Consider the following 18,942-nt stretch of genomic DNA (forward strand, 5'->3'; position numbering starts at 1 on the left):
AAGCATGCTATCATTTGCTATAATGTTGTGGTTTGTCTTGGGTTGGCATGAATATCTCATTTGATTTTTCTTTTTTCTTTTTCTTAGAAAACTGTATGTGTCACTAAAATTCTGTTTAATAGATTTCATCTGACATCTTTTTGTAACTATCTAATTACCAAAAGCTAATTGGTTTTTTTATACCCTTTTCAAGGTAGCTTTTCTTTTGGAAGTGTTTTATAAACTACAGCCTTTAAAAGGCATAGACGATCCTTCTGGTTTTAGCTGGACACCAAATATATTATTTGGACACCAAACACATTGAAGAACAATATACTAAGAAGTTAATTAGTTTAGGTTTTACAAAGTGATACACAGATTTTCAGGTTATGAGTATTGCATGATGCTATGGACCATTTCCCCATTTTTGGAAAGATAAAATCCAGGAATAATCTACACAGACTAGGAAATCCTTACTTTTCAGAATTAATGTTGTGCGTGTTTAAAATACACTAATAATTGGGTATATACTTATTTTAAAAAGAAAAGAAAAGACAAATCTGGCATTTGTTTTTGTTTTTTGTTTTAAATGCTTCATGAATTTTCAGTGGAGAGCCATATTAATATTATTATTATAGCTGGAAATAAAAGAGGTGATGCCCAGTAACTTATTTTATTTTAGATTTTAGCGAGTTTATGAATTGTTTATTCATTTTCATTACATATATCACTGCTTTAAAATGAGTCTCAGAGGAAACTGAGCTGCATAGAGCTTCTAAACATCATAAAAGTCTAGATCAGAAAGTAAATAACATGTTTTCATATTTACAGATTTGTTTTTCAAAATGTTCTTCCTTCTCCTCCCACTCTCCACTACTTTTAAAAGAAATGTTTCTATCCCATCCAAATATATTCTAAAATCAAAAGATTGAGTATTAGGTGGGATATTAAAAATGAATTAAAAGAATAAGTTTTACAAATCATAAAATCTAAGTTATAAATAAATGTGTTAAAATATACTGTGTAAAAATCCTAAATACTTGATTTTGGTTTGTTTTAATACTCTTTCAACATTTGCATATCAATATACTGTACATAAAAACATTTACAAAATATGCTATAATATAAATATGATTTGCAACATCAGCTGTTTTCAGAAAAGGAAACATATTTGAGACAAATAGAATAATCATTCTGAGCATTTTTTTATTGCAGCAGCATAGAGATATGTTTAATAATAAAGCTATTAGAAGAACACAGATTATTACTGTCATACAGATAGTAGTACCCTACTTGGACAATTCTTAAGATCATTAAATCTAACGTTTATTCTGTTGACCTAGACATATTTTTAAAATTTTCTCTTGAATGAGTAGCCAAAGCAGACCTGTCATTAAGTCATCTTTACTTTTAATATGCATATTTTAAACAATAAAAATAGCACCTGCTAACAGGGTTAAAAATTAGCATGATCAGAGCAGGTGTTAATGGGGAGTTTAACTCTCTGAAATATGAAGTGCTGACATACTGAATAAATTGATCCTGGGATGTATGAACTGGACATAAAGCCTTGATTAAATTAACTCTGATCATGACACAAAACATCAGAAAAATGATTGCATAATAAATGTTCAAAATCCATTTCTGTGCTTTTTTTTTAACCAGTGGCCCTTAAGTAAACTCCTGCCAGCCATTGGTTTATCTGATCTTAGTCTATGACTATTTATTGACTTTTTATCATCTGTAGAAGATGCCAAAGTTTCAGTCACTTTTCCTTACTGCCTAGGTGATCAGGTGGACTGAGCAAAGAATCCTTATTAACCTCACATTTCTTCCCGTGACAAACTGAAAGAAAAAAATGGTGATTAATAGCAAATATGTTGATTAGAAGAGGAAAGCAGAGAATCTTCCCCTCTCTTCCTAACCATCTAATACAGACATAACTCTACTCACTGACAATAACCTGTGCTAAAAATATAGATTAGAGTGGTACAAGCGTGGATGCATTTAAGTATGGCCCTTAACCAGGTTTTCGATTTGGCCAAATTGTGCCTATTCTCTCTTTAACCGACTGACGCTATACACAAATACAGACAAACACACACACACTACATATACACATATATGTACATATGTATGTTAACTTAATATACAATATAAATATTATATAGAATACTAAATGTTTAAATTAAAGTATTATTTCACTAGCAAGAAGTTAGTCTAAGAATTTCACATATCCGGAAATATTTTTACACACAACATATACACTCCAATTAACTACAAGGAAGATGTTGCACCAAGGAACCTTCAATTAATTGGCAGATTATAGTGTTAGAGAGTCCAAGTCTATGTTGATTACATTTGATAAAAATCAGTCATTTGCTTAAAGAAACATGTTCAAAATGAAAAACCTGAAAATTATTTTTACTTGATTTTAGAGATCAGTGTCTTTATTTCTTTCTAAACTTTGTTTTCTTTGATTGAGGATTAGGAATGGTACTTTTTCAGGCATAACGCTTAAAATACATGAACCTTAGTTCAAAGAAAGCTTCAGATACAGTTGCTGTGGGAACCGCAAGTTTGAATATATTTGACTATTGTACATTTAATTTTTCTCACACAATGTTGCATTAACTTTTTTTGCATTGCATTTATATCTAATATGATTCCATTTCCCACTTTTAGAAAGTGGAGATTACATCCCTGAAGCTACAACTATTTTTGGCAAATCATATAAAATATTTCTTAGAACTTCCTGAATAGTATTAATATATGGAAATTGAATTTTAAAAAGAACAATGCCCCAAATCCAAATTGCTTATTATTATTTTCCCTTTTACCACAACCTGCCGTGTTCAGAGAAATGGTGATATTTTTGTAAAAAAAAGTATTATTCCATTATTGGAATACTAACATTTAATACAGAAAATACTATATTATAATAATTTAAAGAAAATATATTTTCTCTAAAGAGTCAATGGCTGATTATTTAATATGTTAATAATGACAAATTTAATCAATACAAAATATAGGAAGTTCTATTTTTTATAAGATTTTCCTGTAAGTTTTACCACATTTCCAGGTCGCATTCATAAGAAGATATTCTTTTTGTACAGTGGAATGAATCTACATGAGAAACATCTAATGTACAAGTTTTTAAAATAATTATCTCCAAACATTCTTGTGTCACTTAGCAAAAGAAAGAAACAAAAAAATCCTAGCAAAATTTCTCATGCCTTATAAATGCAGGGGCAACATTTGGACTGATGCCACCTACATCCTATTGTATGCAGGATACAGCTGGCTGAAGTGCACATATCCTGACTTAAGAGGCTCAAAGATAAGGCAGCTAAACTCTTCAGTCAGTCGATCATGGGCTTATGAAAGGAGAAAGCAGAATATTTTCATCATGTACACATTGGATTTCCTCCCAATAATTTAAGAACATTCAATATATCAGCACTAAGCAGAAATTAAAAACCTACTGCAGATTCTTGAAATAAAAAATCACTGAGCAGCTGCTGCTAGTCTCTTTTAAATTTTTTCTCTTTGAACACAGCCATATGCTTAAGAAATATTTAACAGAGATGAAGTGAGGGTCTTAACCCTAAGTATCCAAAGCATGCATTACATTTGATAGAAAGCTCAGAAAATATTAGTAGGTGAGCAGATCCGGGTAGTCTCAAATAGACTGCTTGTTTCTTTTTCTTTTTTCTTTTTCAGTTATTTGTCTGACATTCCATGCACCTGACTGAATATTTAAATTGAGCCCCCAGCCTTAAGCATTTGTTAAGCCCTGGCACATACAGCATTCCCATGCAGCCCTTGAAATCCCTACACATGTGAACACGATGCTGCTATTTATGTGATCATGCCCTGGACTCAGTAGTGGGATTCAAATTTTTTTACTACCAGTTCTATGAGTTTGGTTTGGTGGGTGTGGCATGGCTTGGGGGCATGGCATAGCATGGCTTGGTGGGTGTGGCTTGGTGGGCATGGCAAGGGAAGCTTACTGCAAAATCAAGCTGCTGGTTGTCACTTTTAAAGTCCTTCATGGCTTGGGTCTGGCTTATCTAAGGAAACATCTCTTACCAGTCACATCCATCCGACCCATTATGATTAGGGTGAGGAGGCAGGGAATGTTGGATAGAGAAGGGCCTTCTCCGTGGTGGCTCCATCTCTCTGGAACATCATTCCCCCAGAGATTAGAATGGCCCCTCACTAATACTCTTCCAAAAGGCACTGAAGACCTGGTTTTGCCAGCGGGCCTGCGGAACACAGAGTGGGATGAAGCCCATCAATTGGCTAGTGCGATCTGCTGTTGTCGGGGCAGGGGGCTGGGACTTGGTTTTTGATTTTTTGTTTTCCCAAATTTTGTTCTATTGTATTTGATTCTTTTTGTTAGTTTTTATTATTTTTATTTTTTGTTTTAAATATGCTTTTACATTGTGTAAGCCGCCTCGAGTCACCATGGGCGAACAGGCAGCAATATAAATTAAATAAATAAATAAATAAATTTTTTAAAAAAATCCCCATTCCCTCCCCATCCCATTAACCTGCTTTCCTGCTCCGTTCTCCTGTGCAGGGCAACAAAAGAAGACCCAGCCAATCAGCTGGGACTCAGGAAGCAGAGAATAGATGGGGAATGGGGCCAGTCAGAGGTGGTACTTGTCGGTTCTCCGAACTACTCAAAATTTCCGCTACTGGTTCTCCAGAACTGGTCAGAACCTGCTGAATACCACCTCTGCCTGGACTACATGGACTCTACTTTTTTTTACAAAAAAAAGTAGCCTATGTATTGGCCTTATATTTTTAATCAAGTATAGTGTGGTTCAGAAAGAAACAGACAATTCCCTATTTTGTAGAGCAGTCTTCCCTAACTCAATTCCTCCCAGATGGATCCTGGATGACAATTGTCCCATGACTGGGGATCTTGGGAACTGCTGTTGATCATTTCTAATAAGCGCTAGATTGGAAATAATTCCCACAAATCACTAATTTCTTAGAATAACAGAATTGGAAGGGACCTAGTAAGTCATCTAGTCCAACCCCCTGCTGAAGCAGGAGACCATGTACCAATCAATCAGAATAGAGCTGGAAGGGACCTTTGAGGTCTTCTAGTCCAACCCCCTGCTCAAGCAGGAGACCCTATATATTTTAGACAAGTGACTGTCTAATCCAGGGGTGTCAAACTCAATTTCATTGAGGGCCACATCAGGGTTGTTTGACCTCGGGGGGGGGCTGGGATGGGCGTGGTAGGGATGGGTTTGGCCAGCTCAAAATCACTCGTGTAGAGGGTACCTGTGGTGGCCAAGTACTAAGGCAGGACATCCCTCAGACCCTCATTCACTCTCATTATAATCTCTTTTCCTTTCCTTTCCTTTCCTTTCCTTTCCTTTCCTTTCCTTTCCTCTCCTCTCCTCTCCTCTCCTCTCCTCTCCTTCATTCCTCCCTTGATACCCCTGCTCTAATCTCTTAAAAACCTCCAAAGGTGAAGCACCCACAACTTTTGATGGCAAACTGTTCCACTGACTAATTGTTGGAGAATGGGGGGGGGGGTGTTTTCCTTTTCCTAATAAATTGATTATTATTAATAGTCCCATTATTTGAATTAATCTTCCTACCCTACTACATAATGGTAAATTTTAATTTAGAATAAACTGTATGCAAAGTATATTTAATAGATGTGCTTATTCTTGATTGAGGTGTGTGTGTGTGTGTGTGTATAACTGGGTAATTGTATATATCTATGTATGTATGTAAAAAAGGGAGTATGTTTGCACTGTGTGTGTATATATATGTATGTATTGCTTGCCAACACCCACCCACAACCATATTGAATCAACGAAGATGTTCTTTATATTGAAGATTGCTTCCATAAATCATGCAAATAAAGGGAACATAAATGTATACGCTGTGGTTCTCTAAGAAGATTGATGCAAAGTTACCAAGCATAAATTATGTACAGTAATTGAATGTTTTGGTAATAAACAAAACTTCTGGATGTCAAACATTAACTGACATGTCAACTACTCAATAAATATTCTTCAATATTTTAACTTTATAAATATTACAAATTGTGAAACTGATCACCATGAAAATATTCATATTAATAAAATATTGTATTTCCAGAGGGACCCTCTAATACATGAACATCAGTTGTTCTTCCTTTAACTCATTTCTATTACAATATTGTATGTCTTTCCTTGAAAAAGCTCTGGTGTTTCATTCTGCTTTAAAGTGATAGCTTCATAAGAAGTTTAGGTAAAAAAATAAGTAATCAGTTTAAATTAAGGCCCAATTCAAATTTAATTTGATATTCCATCCATTAAATCAGATAGGTTTTATTTAAATAAACACTGATCTAGTATGAAATTACATGGAACTGAATACAATGAATGCTAAAGAACATACTTCCACATAGATTTCCCCACTGATATACATAAGCTTAAGTTCACAAATTTATCTAAAAATAACACTAGAGATTGGAGGCTGTGCAAGAAAAATGAAAGTTCATGGTAAGATATAAAATGGTAACTTAAATAACTTGGAGAAAAAGTCATTATATTGTAAGCAAGTTTCTTTATTTATCTTATAAAACAGATCAGGGAAATAAAACTGGCATGGAATTTAACAGTGAATTTTACCCTACTTGAAATATATCTGATGTATTTGATGTATTTTCATCATGTATTTTTTCATTGTTTATTTTATGATTCTTATTTTATTTCTATTCTTTTTACACTCCTTCATTTTCTTCTTTTTTATTATTGTAAGCTGCTAGAATAGCTCCATGGAGAGATAGGCTGTAGATAAATTTAACAAATAAAATAAAATTAATAAAAATATCTTTTAAATTTTTCTAGTTGCATAATTCTAAAAGAAGTACAGATCTGAACACCTTTTCCTATTTCATTCCAATAATATATGATACATGACACATAATATATGGTATGAGCATTTGTATGTACATATGTATATGTGATACATATTATTCTTATTTTGCCCTTTTTCATATATAATTCAAGGCAGCAAACATACCAATACTCCTTCCTCCTCCTATTTTCCAGAAGCACAATATGCATGTTATCCATATGGGTTTTAAATACGTAAATACAATAACACTTAAATTATTCTTATCCTTTTCCATTTCACTTACAAATTATGTTTCTGACTTTGTTTTTAATATATTATCATCTATGTGTAATCAGTTATACTACAACTCAGCAATTCAAAATTCCAGCTCAGCATGAAATTTTTAAAAATGAAAAAAAAATATGAATGAAACATATTCAATAATTGTGTGAATCTTGAATTGCATAAACCTAACTTAGAGAACTCATAGATAAATGCTGTCTTGGAACTTATTTACTTTAATATAAATTGTACAATTACCCAATGAAAACAGTACTTTCAGGTTGTCATCCAGTCTACCTATATTTTTTGAGTTATTTGATTACTTTAATTTAAAAAAATAGATAACATAAGCAGCATAAAACTGAAAATAAGATTGCCTTAGAATGTATATTGATTCTACTGTGCAACAGTTTACTTGATTCAAAAAAGAGTGAAGAGATAAGTGTTTGTGAAAGAATTAGGACTTCTCTTAATCTACATTACTATCAAAGATATAGTACAAATGTACTATACAGGTACAATGATTAGCACATTGGAACAAGAATGGATTTGTTCCAAAGAGAAAAATGCCACGGAACTGAAACATTATGAGCGCTAAGTACATGGAGTTCTAAAATCTTTCCGACCAATCTTGGGTCATAAATATCATGGAACTGAATCACTTCACTCTTGAACTTTGCTGCTCCCCACTGTTTGATTCATATGTCATTTCAGTGTTCTTTCACATGGCAAGGTGAAATCTCCTTCCCAATTCATACCCTGAAGTCTAACCTCTGATCTATTCGATAGTTTACTCAGAATTCAGTTCTGAATGACTAGTGTTCAGTCAGACAAACGATACATGATTTGCTGTCAAAGACTGTCAAACCATGGTTGACTTCATACACCCCATATCAGTAAAGTATCAAAGTATCAGGGAGAAAAGGGAGGCAGAAGAACCTTATATTTCATGTACAGAAGAAATACAGTACTGTGGATTGGGGAAACAACTACAAAATTAAGGCTTTTTGGGAAAAAAGTTTTTGAAAATCAAATTATTTCTTTGAGAATATGGAAACACTTGTCTTATATAAGGAGCCCTTTAAAATTCTACTTTACCTCCTTATTGTGATAATATGAATAATTCTGCTAAGCTTAGTATCATAAAGAAAAAAACACTTTAAAAATAAAGTACTTCCAAAGTGTGCACATGGATAGAACTCGAAAATCACTAAATCTAAAAACCATTTTTTTAAACTACTTTCAATGCATTTGACTAAACAGATGCCAGTGACTATGAAAAGATATATTCACTTGTGAATTAAAAACAATGCTAAATAAAAAAGTAACTGTAGAAATTGCAAATATAAAATAGTAATAACATACATAATATTTTAATGGGGAAAATCCCTTCTAATAAATGTAGTGACTTAATGTTAAAAACACATTTAAATATATCAAGCTTAAAACACGCTTTAAACATATTAAGACATCAATTTAGGATGCGTTGATATTGAGCAGATATGTTTGCTTACTTGTATCATATACACGGATAAAAAATATCTTTTTAGTGCTTCAAAAGAGGAGTAAATGTTTTGTTTTATTTTTTTCATCATGCTCATATAGTAAATATTTACTTCTTTTTTTCATATTATTCCATTAAAAAGTGTACTTCACATATACTTTTTTCTCTTACAAAATACTTCTCTTACAATTCCTCCATCACAGCCACTGCCAATTGTCCCCCCCCCACCAAGGTAGTGCTCTATTTTGCCTCATTATAATAAACAGCAATGTTTTTACAACTGCAACAGTTCTCTGCCAGCATTAGCATATTTTGGCTGAAGTATTGTTTTACTGTGACCTGTATAATAAGTGTCACATTAGCAACACAACAAATCAAACGTTTGTTAATTTCCCTCGCTTTCCCACACAGCTGCTAGTGTTATCGTGTCACCAGATTTTAATTAATATGATAAGTAACACTTCCAAGACAATAGCTTGATTTTTTTCTCTCTCTCTCCCTCTGTGTGTAAATCTGCATGTGGACACATGTGAACCCGGCCAAGAGTGGGGGGAGGAATATAATGAAACTCTGTAGTTACTGCTTCCTTCCATTTGAAATGAACAGGTATTAAAATGTGATCTTGGAAGCCTGTTTTAGGATATTGTGAGGATCCAGCAATAAAAACCTCAGCTGGTATTCCAAATTACAGGAAAAGGGATTTGTTTAAAAATTGCTTGTTTTACTGGGCAGATGAGCGTATTTTTATTTGAGTATCTGAGATATATGCTACTCTCTTTCATTTATTTTTCCCTACATAGAAAGAGAAAGAAAGAAAGAAAGAAAGAAAGAAAGAAAGAAAGAAAGAAAGAAAGAAAGAAAGAAAGAAAGAAAGAAAGACATGGCCAAGGTTTTTACAGGTATTGTGTATCCCTTCTTATCAAAGGACTTGTTCTCATATAAGTCAAAAGTGCCACCTATTTGTTCAAAGTAGAAATGCAAGGAACGTCTTACAGAAAATTTTAGGAACACAGATACGTGTCTTACTAATACAGATATGCACAGATTACTCAAGCATGATGGCAAATTAGGAATATATATATATATATATATCAAACTTAAGTAATGAAAAGAGACAATAATAATATTCCCACTTTTACAGAAAATGCACCATTAAAAGCAATGGGAGAATGAAAATTCAGAAGTACATTCTTCCTAAAATTGATCCATTAAATATTTTTATTATGATTTATATAACAGTCAGAACGTTCCTATCCATTATTTCTGGAACCTATACAACACTTTGGAAAAGTTAAACAATATTTCTGTGACGATACTATAGACTGAGACTGAGATTTAGAGACAGTGACTTCCCAAAATGCATCTATGGGTATAGACCTAAAATAAGAAAGGACTGATTCAGTCCGTTGTGCTTGTTCCATCATTCACTTAAAAAACCCCACTCTCCTTATGAAGAAATCTGAACCTCTTTTTCAGTTTCCACGAATTCAAGAATACCCACTTGCCATATAGTTATTAAAGATGAGTCTTAAAATAATAGCAAAAGCATGATATTGCATGCAAGATTCAAATCCAGACTGAATTTTTTTTTCAATATATATTTTAATGCAGGTATTGCATCATCATTTACCTCTCTTTAGAGAAATCCCAAAATTATAACTTACATGAACAAGAAGCCAAAATGAAGCTTTTAACAAAGTATTTCCAGGGACTGTTTTCTCAAGTCACCAAAAGAGTACTGCAGATAGATCTACTTTCCACCTAAAATGCATATTTTTCTCCAAAACATGCCTTTTATTTGTATCATATATGTGAATAATAGACATTCACTCCTATGCAGACCAAAAAACATTGGGAACATCACGGTGAGGTTAAAAACATAATAATAAATAACACTTGAGACTTGGGACTTGGCCTCCACCTGCATATCACCCACTTGAATGAAGAATATTTTTGCTTGTATAATAGTAGTTCCTGATAAATTTAGCAATATAAAGCAAAGAAATCCACAATATAGACTATCTATACTGTTCGTAAATGGCACTATCACAGAAATTGGAGTCTTCCTCATCTCCCTATCTTTTCATTACAGACTAAATAAGTCTGTAATCAATAGTATTACTACAGGCAGTTCTTTATTTATTTTTATTAAATTTTTAAATATTTAAAAATATTTTTAAATATAGTCCTTGCAATAAACTTAATGAACACTCATTTAGTGACCATTTGAAGTTACAATGTGTCAGAAGCAAAAAATCAGGACCAACTGAATGTACTCAACTAATGGCTAGCAGTATATTGACATTAGTCAATAGGATTCAAGAAGAATTGGACTTAGTCATTTTGTGACTATCTATATAGAGCAGGGATGACAAACTTGTGGCCCATGGGCCAGATGCATCATGCACTAACAACGCCAACCCCCAGGGAAAAAGAGGTTGAAAGTTGCAATGTGTCACGTGACAACATGTTATTGTGAGTTTGACACCCCTGATATAGAGGCTCTAGGCTGATTCCTCATTTGAGTCGAATCCTGGTCCAGCCACTCCTTCTCCTACAGATGGTGCTGAGTGGTACTCATGACTAGTCTTAAAGTTACAACCATTGCAGAACTCCTGGAGTCACATGATTATAATCCAGAACTGGTCAGATTTGCAACCATTGCCACATCCCCATGCCACATGATTGGGGTTTCTGACCTTCCCTGCCAGCTTCCTGTAAGCAAAATCAATGGAGAAGAGATGGGAGGAGGTCAGAAGTTGTGATCTCATGATAAATCACAAGTCATGTGATATTGCACTTTATGACCACATTATTTAGCAATGGAAATTTCGGTCCTAATTACTATCAGCAAGCAAGTACTACTTGTAGATGGAAAAAGTTCGTAAATTTGAATATACAATTGTCCTAGAAAATAAATTGTTTCTGTCTTTAATGGATGTATCCATAATCATTGCCTTCATCCTTGTAGAAGCAGCATTCTCTGCTCTAATGGAACTGTTTCTTCAGAGATATATTTGTAAAATATTAAATGAATTTTTAAAAATCTGGTTCAAATAAATTAGGGTCACCACTTTATAGTTTATAATAATTAAACTTCAAATGGATAAAAACGATGTAGTTTCATCCATATCATCTACTTCCACTATTCAGTGTACTGATGATAACAACACTGTGGAATCTTGTGTTCTTCATAGGCTTTCTCCTCTCATTCCCACTTTATGCATTCTGCTACTTTTTTCCATGCACACAAATTCTTCCCTGGTGCAGTGTTTTCCTTTGTGTGCTTTCTCTGTTTCTCTGTTTGTTCTTCCTAGTGTTTTTCCATATGTGCAGGATCTGCTTTCTTTCTTTCCTTCTTTCCTTCTTTCTTTCTTCTTTTTGGCTCAATCAAATGTTAATCCATTGGTTGAACAGGAATTAGCCAATTGTCACCAGAGCCTGATGTCATGGGTTCAGAGAGAGAAACTGACCCAAAGTCATCCAACATTCTTGTCTAAGGTGAAACTAAAACTCAGTCTTATGGTTTATAGCCTGGTGCCTTAAACTGGTTTTATGTTTCTCTGTTTTGACATTACTGACTTTTTGTAATGTTTAGCATGGCAGTGAATGGATCCAATGGGTCTAAATCACAGGTGTCAAACTAGCAACATCACGTTGCCATCATCACGCGATATATCGTGACTTTTCCCCCCTTCGCTAAACTGGGGTGGGCGTGGCCAGCACATGACACATCTGCCCACGGACTGTAAGTTTGACACCCTGGTCTAGATGGTCAGTGATAAGAACAAAGTACTATTATATGTAGCTTGAACAGAAGCAAACCTATCATTCCTTCTGAAGCTAATATTCTGTTTGAATAGGCTGCTCCTGAAGCAAAATTCCTCCATTTATGAACACCAATTAGCAATCAGAAGACATGATGAAAGCTCTTTAACTTCGTAACACAGGGACAGACTTAACCATAGTTGCAAATGAGAAACCGTGACCAACCTATAAAAAGCCAACTCCAAAAATACTAGAGAATTCCTGGAAGCCTGGCACTCTGACAAGTCAGTCATCAATAGGCACATAGACATAAACAACATCTATAACCATGCCAAAGAGACAAGCCAAAAGGGGAACAAAAAGACCAAAACACTTAGAAATCAACACTCAGATGAGCAGAGTAACACCAAGATTAACACCAGATCAACAATCAAGAAGTAAACAATGCCCCAATCAATGAACTGCCAAAAAGCTAACAGTAAACAGCCCAACCAAACAGCCATCACTCCCACCAACACTGAGAGGGTGAGCCACTAAAAAATAAATTGAGAACAAATCCCACTCCTTACTACCACTGATGATAATGTTACCTAGTTTGGGTAATGGAACTTCTGCAAGAAAAGAACCATGCTCAAAAAGCACCAAGGACCCCTCATTCTTCCATCTACATAACTGAAAAAAATATCCTCAAGCTTAGACTGCCCAAATATAAAAAGAAAAAAATTTGAACTAAATAATACACACTACAGGGGAAGAAAAAACAAACTAATCAATATTAATTCAATGTATCAATAGCCACAGAATGGTGACTAATTGTGGGGTATATAAAGAAAATGACAGTTGGTTAGTAGAGTGGAAACAAAATGAAGTGGCTGAAATTTTGGAAGTTAGATTTTTTTTTTCTTCAACTCAACAGACTGTGGAAAGAAATTATGTAAAAAGAGTTGGAACTTGCCTGCCTGCCTGTCCCACTCGTAACTCTCCCCTTTTGGACTGCAATTCTATTAGCAACCTCTTGTATTGAGATTTAAGCCTCATTAATTTGATGAGACTTCTTCTCTAATGCAGTTTTAACTCCTTATTTAGGAGACTAAAATCAAACAATGTGTCCTGTTACAGGAAATCTTTCCCTATGCACACAAGTATTTTGTTCCCAAATTAATTGCTTTTTTCTACATAATATTTAGTTTATTCAAAGGTTAAAATACAAAGCACCAAACTATATATATAAAAAGAAAAAAATGCAGCAAACAAAACATTAAAAAGAAAGTGTCTTCGGAAAAAAATGACTAACATGTACACATAGAATCCTCCCTAGCTGAATGCTGATTAACATAACAATGTTAGTTTCCCCCCCTATGCAAAACTAGCCAAAAGAATTTAAGCTATTAAACTACCAAATCTGTTTACAAATTGTTAGCCCATCTAAATACTATAATAACAAAATAGTTAACAGGAAAAACAACAATAATAAATATATTATATAAAATCATCATCATCACAGGATGGAAGCAGTTCTAAATAAAGCTGCCTTCTGCAATTGACTGATGGCAAATTTGTCAATGCCTATGGGGTTCAAGTGGTGCTCCAGTTGTTTTGGGACTGTATCCAAGGCACCTATTATTATTGGTACTACCCTTGCTTGTCATTGCCATACTCGTTCTATTTCTATTTGTAGGTCTTTGTATTTTGCTGTCTTCTCCAGCTCTTTCTCTTCTATTCTGCTGTCTCCAGGCACTGCTACATGCACTATCCAGACTTTTTTGTCTTTGTTATCAACAACTATTAATTCTGGGGTGTTATGTGGCAGGTGCCTGTCTGTCTGAATTCTGAAGTCCCAGAGCAATTTAACTTCTTCATTGTCTATAATTTTTTCTATGTTATGGTCCCAACAGTTCTTGCTTACAGGCAAATGATATTTCTTGCAGATCTTCCAGTGTACCTTTGTTGCTACTTTGTCATGCTGCTGCTTGTAGACAGTTCATGCAATCTTCTTGCAGCAGCTTACCAGGTTGTCCACTTTTCTTCAGCTTCTTTGCAGAGGTGGCATTTACTGTCTGTTGCTGTCTTCTCAAGTCTGGCTTTGTATACATTTGTCCTTAAGGTCTTATGCAGCCAGAATTAGTCCCTCAATCTCTTTCTTCAACTTTCCTGCTCTTAGTCATTACCAGGTCTTATTATTATCTGCTTTCCCTGCTATTTTTTTATGTACTGGCCATGTAGTGCTTTGTCTTCCCATACCTCCATTCTGTTTTTGTAGGCCAGTTTGGTCTCCCCAGTAGTCAGCAAGTCTTCCTGGCATACTAACTTTAGTGCATCTTCTTCATTTTCCTCAGATATTCTTCCAAAGCTCTTTTTTCTTCTTCAACTATCTGATGTACTTGCAACATTCCATCCCCACCTATTCGCCTTGGTAGGTAGAGTCTGTCAATGTCTCTGCAATGATGAAGGGCATGATTCATTGTCATTATTTTTCTGGTCTTTCTATCCATTGCTTTTAATTCTGTTTGAGTCCAGTTCCCTATTCCAGCTGTGTATCTAAAGACTGCTATTGCCCAGATGTTGATTGCCTTGATAGTATTTCCTCCGATGATATCTGTAACACTGTCAAACATTCAGATTTGCCTATCCCAGGTCCTTGATAAGGACTCGATAGGTAGACAAAAATGCCAAACCCAGTCTGAACATCTGGCTGTGTGATGACTTCAATGATATTTGTGATACATTTTTAAATGTTCAGTTGACCAAGTTTCATGTTTAATGAATAAAAGAGATAATAACTATATTGTTGTTGTTGTTGTTGTTGTTGTTGTTGTTGTTATTATTATTATTATTATTATTATTATTATTATTATTATTATTATTAGAGATGCCAGAGTTGAAGAAAAAGAACTGAAAAAAATCATGAAATGGTCAACCTGGCCATTGAAACTACGCGATTATGGATGAAACATATAACAGTGATACCCATTATCATCGGAGCACTTGGTACCATGACCAAGAATTTTGCAAAATACATCAAGGAGTTGCAGCCTCCTGCTGTAGCGCCAGCAGAGTTGCAAAAGACTGAGCTACTCGGAACAACATACATTTTAAGAAGATACTTGGTTGATACCTAGGATGCTGGCAACAACCTGTATCAACCATCAGAGCCAGTCAATGGTATTTGTGATACATTTTTTAATGTTCAGTTGACTGAGTTGCATGTCTGTTTGGATTTTAAGTTATAGTTTGTGTGTACCTTGTTTTGGACTGAATTTTCTACAGTCAAAGGCTGCTCCTGGGAGAGCTTTTCTCCAGCCCAAAGGTAACCTGGAAATTGGGGGCAAAGTTGGAGATAATAAAGGGACTCTTCTTGCTTATCTGATTGTGTTGCCTTTGTGCCACGCCCTGGGTCATCACAGTACTGCTGGTAGGAAGAGATGTAAAAAAGACCATTGACTTTCTGGCTACTTGTACTTGTGCCTCTCCTAGGTGGGTCCACAACCATCTGAAAGTCATGCTGAGTCATTCCTAAATCAAAATCCAGTGGGCAGGGCCACCAAAGAACCAGCTCTGGCAGCCGAAACAGCAGGTTGTGAGTAAGAGAAGAAGTGGGGAAAAGCCCTCACCCTTCATCAGCTATCTTAGGGAGTAGAATGTTTCCAAATTAATTCTCATATGAAAAGTATCATTAATAACTGCCTTGAGAACATTTCTGTATGGAGTAAAAACTACTATAGTCAGGACAAACTGTTGCCTCACACAATCTGAATTCCTTCCCAGCCAAAACCTCAGAGCAAACAAATGGCAGTGTCCTTGTGACATGACAAAAGAAAAATGAGTGTGTGTTCACAAGATAAATGATGATTAGAGAAGCATATGAACTTCCAAGATTTCAAGTAGTTTGAACGCAATTAGCTGGATACTCTTTCTGGAACATGCAGATTTGGAAATGTTCTAACTATACTATAGTACTGTTGAAGTACACAAAAAGAAACTGTCTGATTTTATAATAAACTCGTGAGACTGTAAATTCTATAAACTTCATTGTGGTTAATGAAGAACTGGCTTTGATTGCTTATATATCTTTTTAACAGTGTTTAAGGTTCAAATTACTATTTCTCCTGGTCTTAAGTGTCAATGGCTATTTCGTTCTTTTCTGGATTGAGACCAATTTAAGTTTTAATTTTTCCCTCCCAATAGGAAGAGAGTGGGGATGACAATGGCGACAGGCTGCATTGCCAAAAACAGCAGTGCACCAAGTACAACTGAACTTTACCTTAGGCCAGGGGTGTCAAACTCAAAGCCCACGGGCTGGATCTGGCTCACAGGGTGAGTATGTATTTTAAATCTGGCCCACAGGGCCAGCCTGGAAATAGCAAAGGAATGGCCTGCGGTGCCTCTGGCAGCCAAAACGAGATGTGGGGGGGTGCGTACAGCCCACCACACCCCATTTTGGCTGGCAGAGTGCTGCAGGTGGACATCAAGGCTGAAAATGGGGTGCAGGACCTGCATGCAGTGGCCCTACACCCTGTTTGACTGGCAGAATGCTGCAGGAGGCATCTGTCCTGTCTCCCTCTCCCCAGCAAGCCTGCGGAGAACTACAATGCACATCCAGCCCTTGAAAAAATCCAGTTTGTCACCCCTCCCCAGTGGTGGGATTCAAAAATTTTTACTACCAGTTCTATGGGCGTGGCTTGGTGGGCATGGCAGGGGAAGGATACTGTAAAATCTCCAGTCAGAGGTGGTATTTGCCGGTTCTCCAAACTAGTCAAAATTTCCCCTACAGGTTCTCCAGAACTAGTTAGAACCTGCTGAATACCACCTCTGGCCCTGCTCTAGGCTATTGTAAGAGTAATAATAATACATTTCCATGTATTTTCTTTCAAGAAGCTCTTGATGAAGGGCTTGATGCAGGCCTATTGGTGATGCAATCTAGAACTTGGAGCTGCTGATAATATTGTTATTGTCATGTTTTTGCTGACAAGACTTATTGTCATCATGCTAATTGTTTGCATGTGATTTTAAAGTGGGAGACCCTGATGAGTATGCATGCAGTTTGTCAAGTAAGTAACTTGGTTTAAAATATTTGATCTATTCTGATAAATCACAACTGGCATATGACTGCCTAATGTCCTTCAGGCATCAAACAGCAAAAACATTAAGAAACAGTATTTTCTTTACGCGAATCCCTTACAATTGATATTATATATTATGGAAATATTTCATGCATGAAAATATATTTCTGAATATAGATCATATTGATTGAATAGAACATTTACTATGTTGGCAATGAGTATTTTGTATAGTTTTCTCAAAGGATTTTTTAAAAAAATAGCAACCTTGTCCTGTCTCAAAGAGTTGACTAACCTATCTATTTTAAAGCAAAATGAAGACCTTCATGAGTATCTCAAGTTTTGATAAATTATATATGAGATTGTAAATGATGCAAGAAAAATATGCTCTTAGGATTCATTTTCTAGTTAAAATTCCTGCAAAAACCATACTTGCAATGCAACAATTGTTTTGTCATGAATAGGACCCCTGTCGCTTGTTAGTTGACCCATCTCTGTGTTGCAAAAAGCAAAAGCAAATTGATTTCGACGAATTGACATGCAATTGGGGGCAAACTACAAACAGAAAGATAGCGACGCCACCAATGTGTGGATCAATATTGTACCCATGTCAAATATAGGTACTTAAAATAAAAAAGGCAAAAAGTGCTATTCTTGGCTCTGATGGCCTTCCTTTTGTCAGATATTGAAGTAATTTTTTGTCCTGTTCTTTGTGTAATTTTTGAGGGTTTTTTTAAACAACTGCTGACCTTAAACAGCACATACAAATGTACAGTCAAGAACAGTGAGTTTTTTTCCTTTTAAATCTAAAATCTTTGCATTTCTTTCAGAAGCCAAGAAATATATTTTACTGTAGATACATTATATCTAAACGTAAGCGAGCTCTGCAATTTAGAGAATGGTGCTTAATGTTGAAAACATGAAAGTAATTGCTTTGCTTACAACAGTTTTGTGCTGTTGTGTGTTACAGGAGGTCATCATTACTGGATTCCCATTATCTGCAGTGCCCTTCATCTGCAAACCTCAGTGTGTGTGTGACTCTGTGTGTGTGTACACACACACATACACACACTCACATATACATGCACACATACTATATATTGCATATCCCTGGGTTTATTTTTTTTTCAAATGAATAAAATTATGGGGTTTCAGCATGTAGAAAGTATATTTGCTACATGTTAGAGCAGAGGTCTCCTAACTTGGTAACTTTAAGACTTGTGAACTTCAACTCCCAGAATTCTGGGAGTTGAAAACCACAAGTCTTAAAGTTGCCAAGTTTGAAGACCTCTATGTTAGAGCTTGGTTGCCTGTATTTCTCTTCTTCTGACTCTTCTGACTCAACCACAGTACATTTGCTGGGTCAACCTGATCCCAAGGATCTACTTGGCTTCCTCATTGCAGCTTCCACAAACTGATTCAACTAATGATGGAGGGAACTGCCCTATTTGCCTTATATCACTTATCCTGCCTTTCCTATTGTGTGGTGCAGCTGTA

General features: G+C 35.3%; 1 pseudogene; it reads right to left on the reverse strand.

The window, feature by feature from the left end:
• LOC148125152 (uncharacterized) overlaps positions 1 to 14,868 on the reverse strand; it is a 268,652-nt pseudogene extending 253,784 nt beyond the window's left edge.
• Positions 14,869 to 18,942: the final 4,074 nt, after the last annotated feature.

This window comes from Pseudonaja textilis, chromosome 8 (genome assembly GCF_049901715.1).
Source record: "Pseudonaja textilis isolate UNSWEBS1 chromosome 8, rPseTex1.2, whole genome shotgun sequence".
Classification (NCBI taxonomy): domain Eukaryota; kingdom Metazoa; phylum Chordata; class Lepidosauria; order Squamata; family Elapidae; genus Pseudonaja; species Pseudonaja textilis.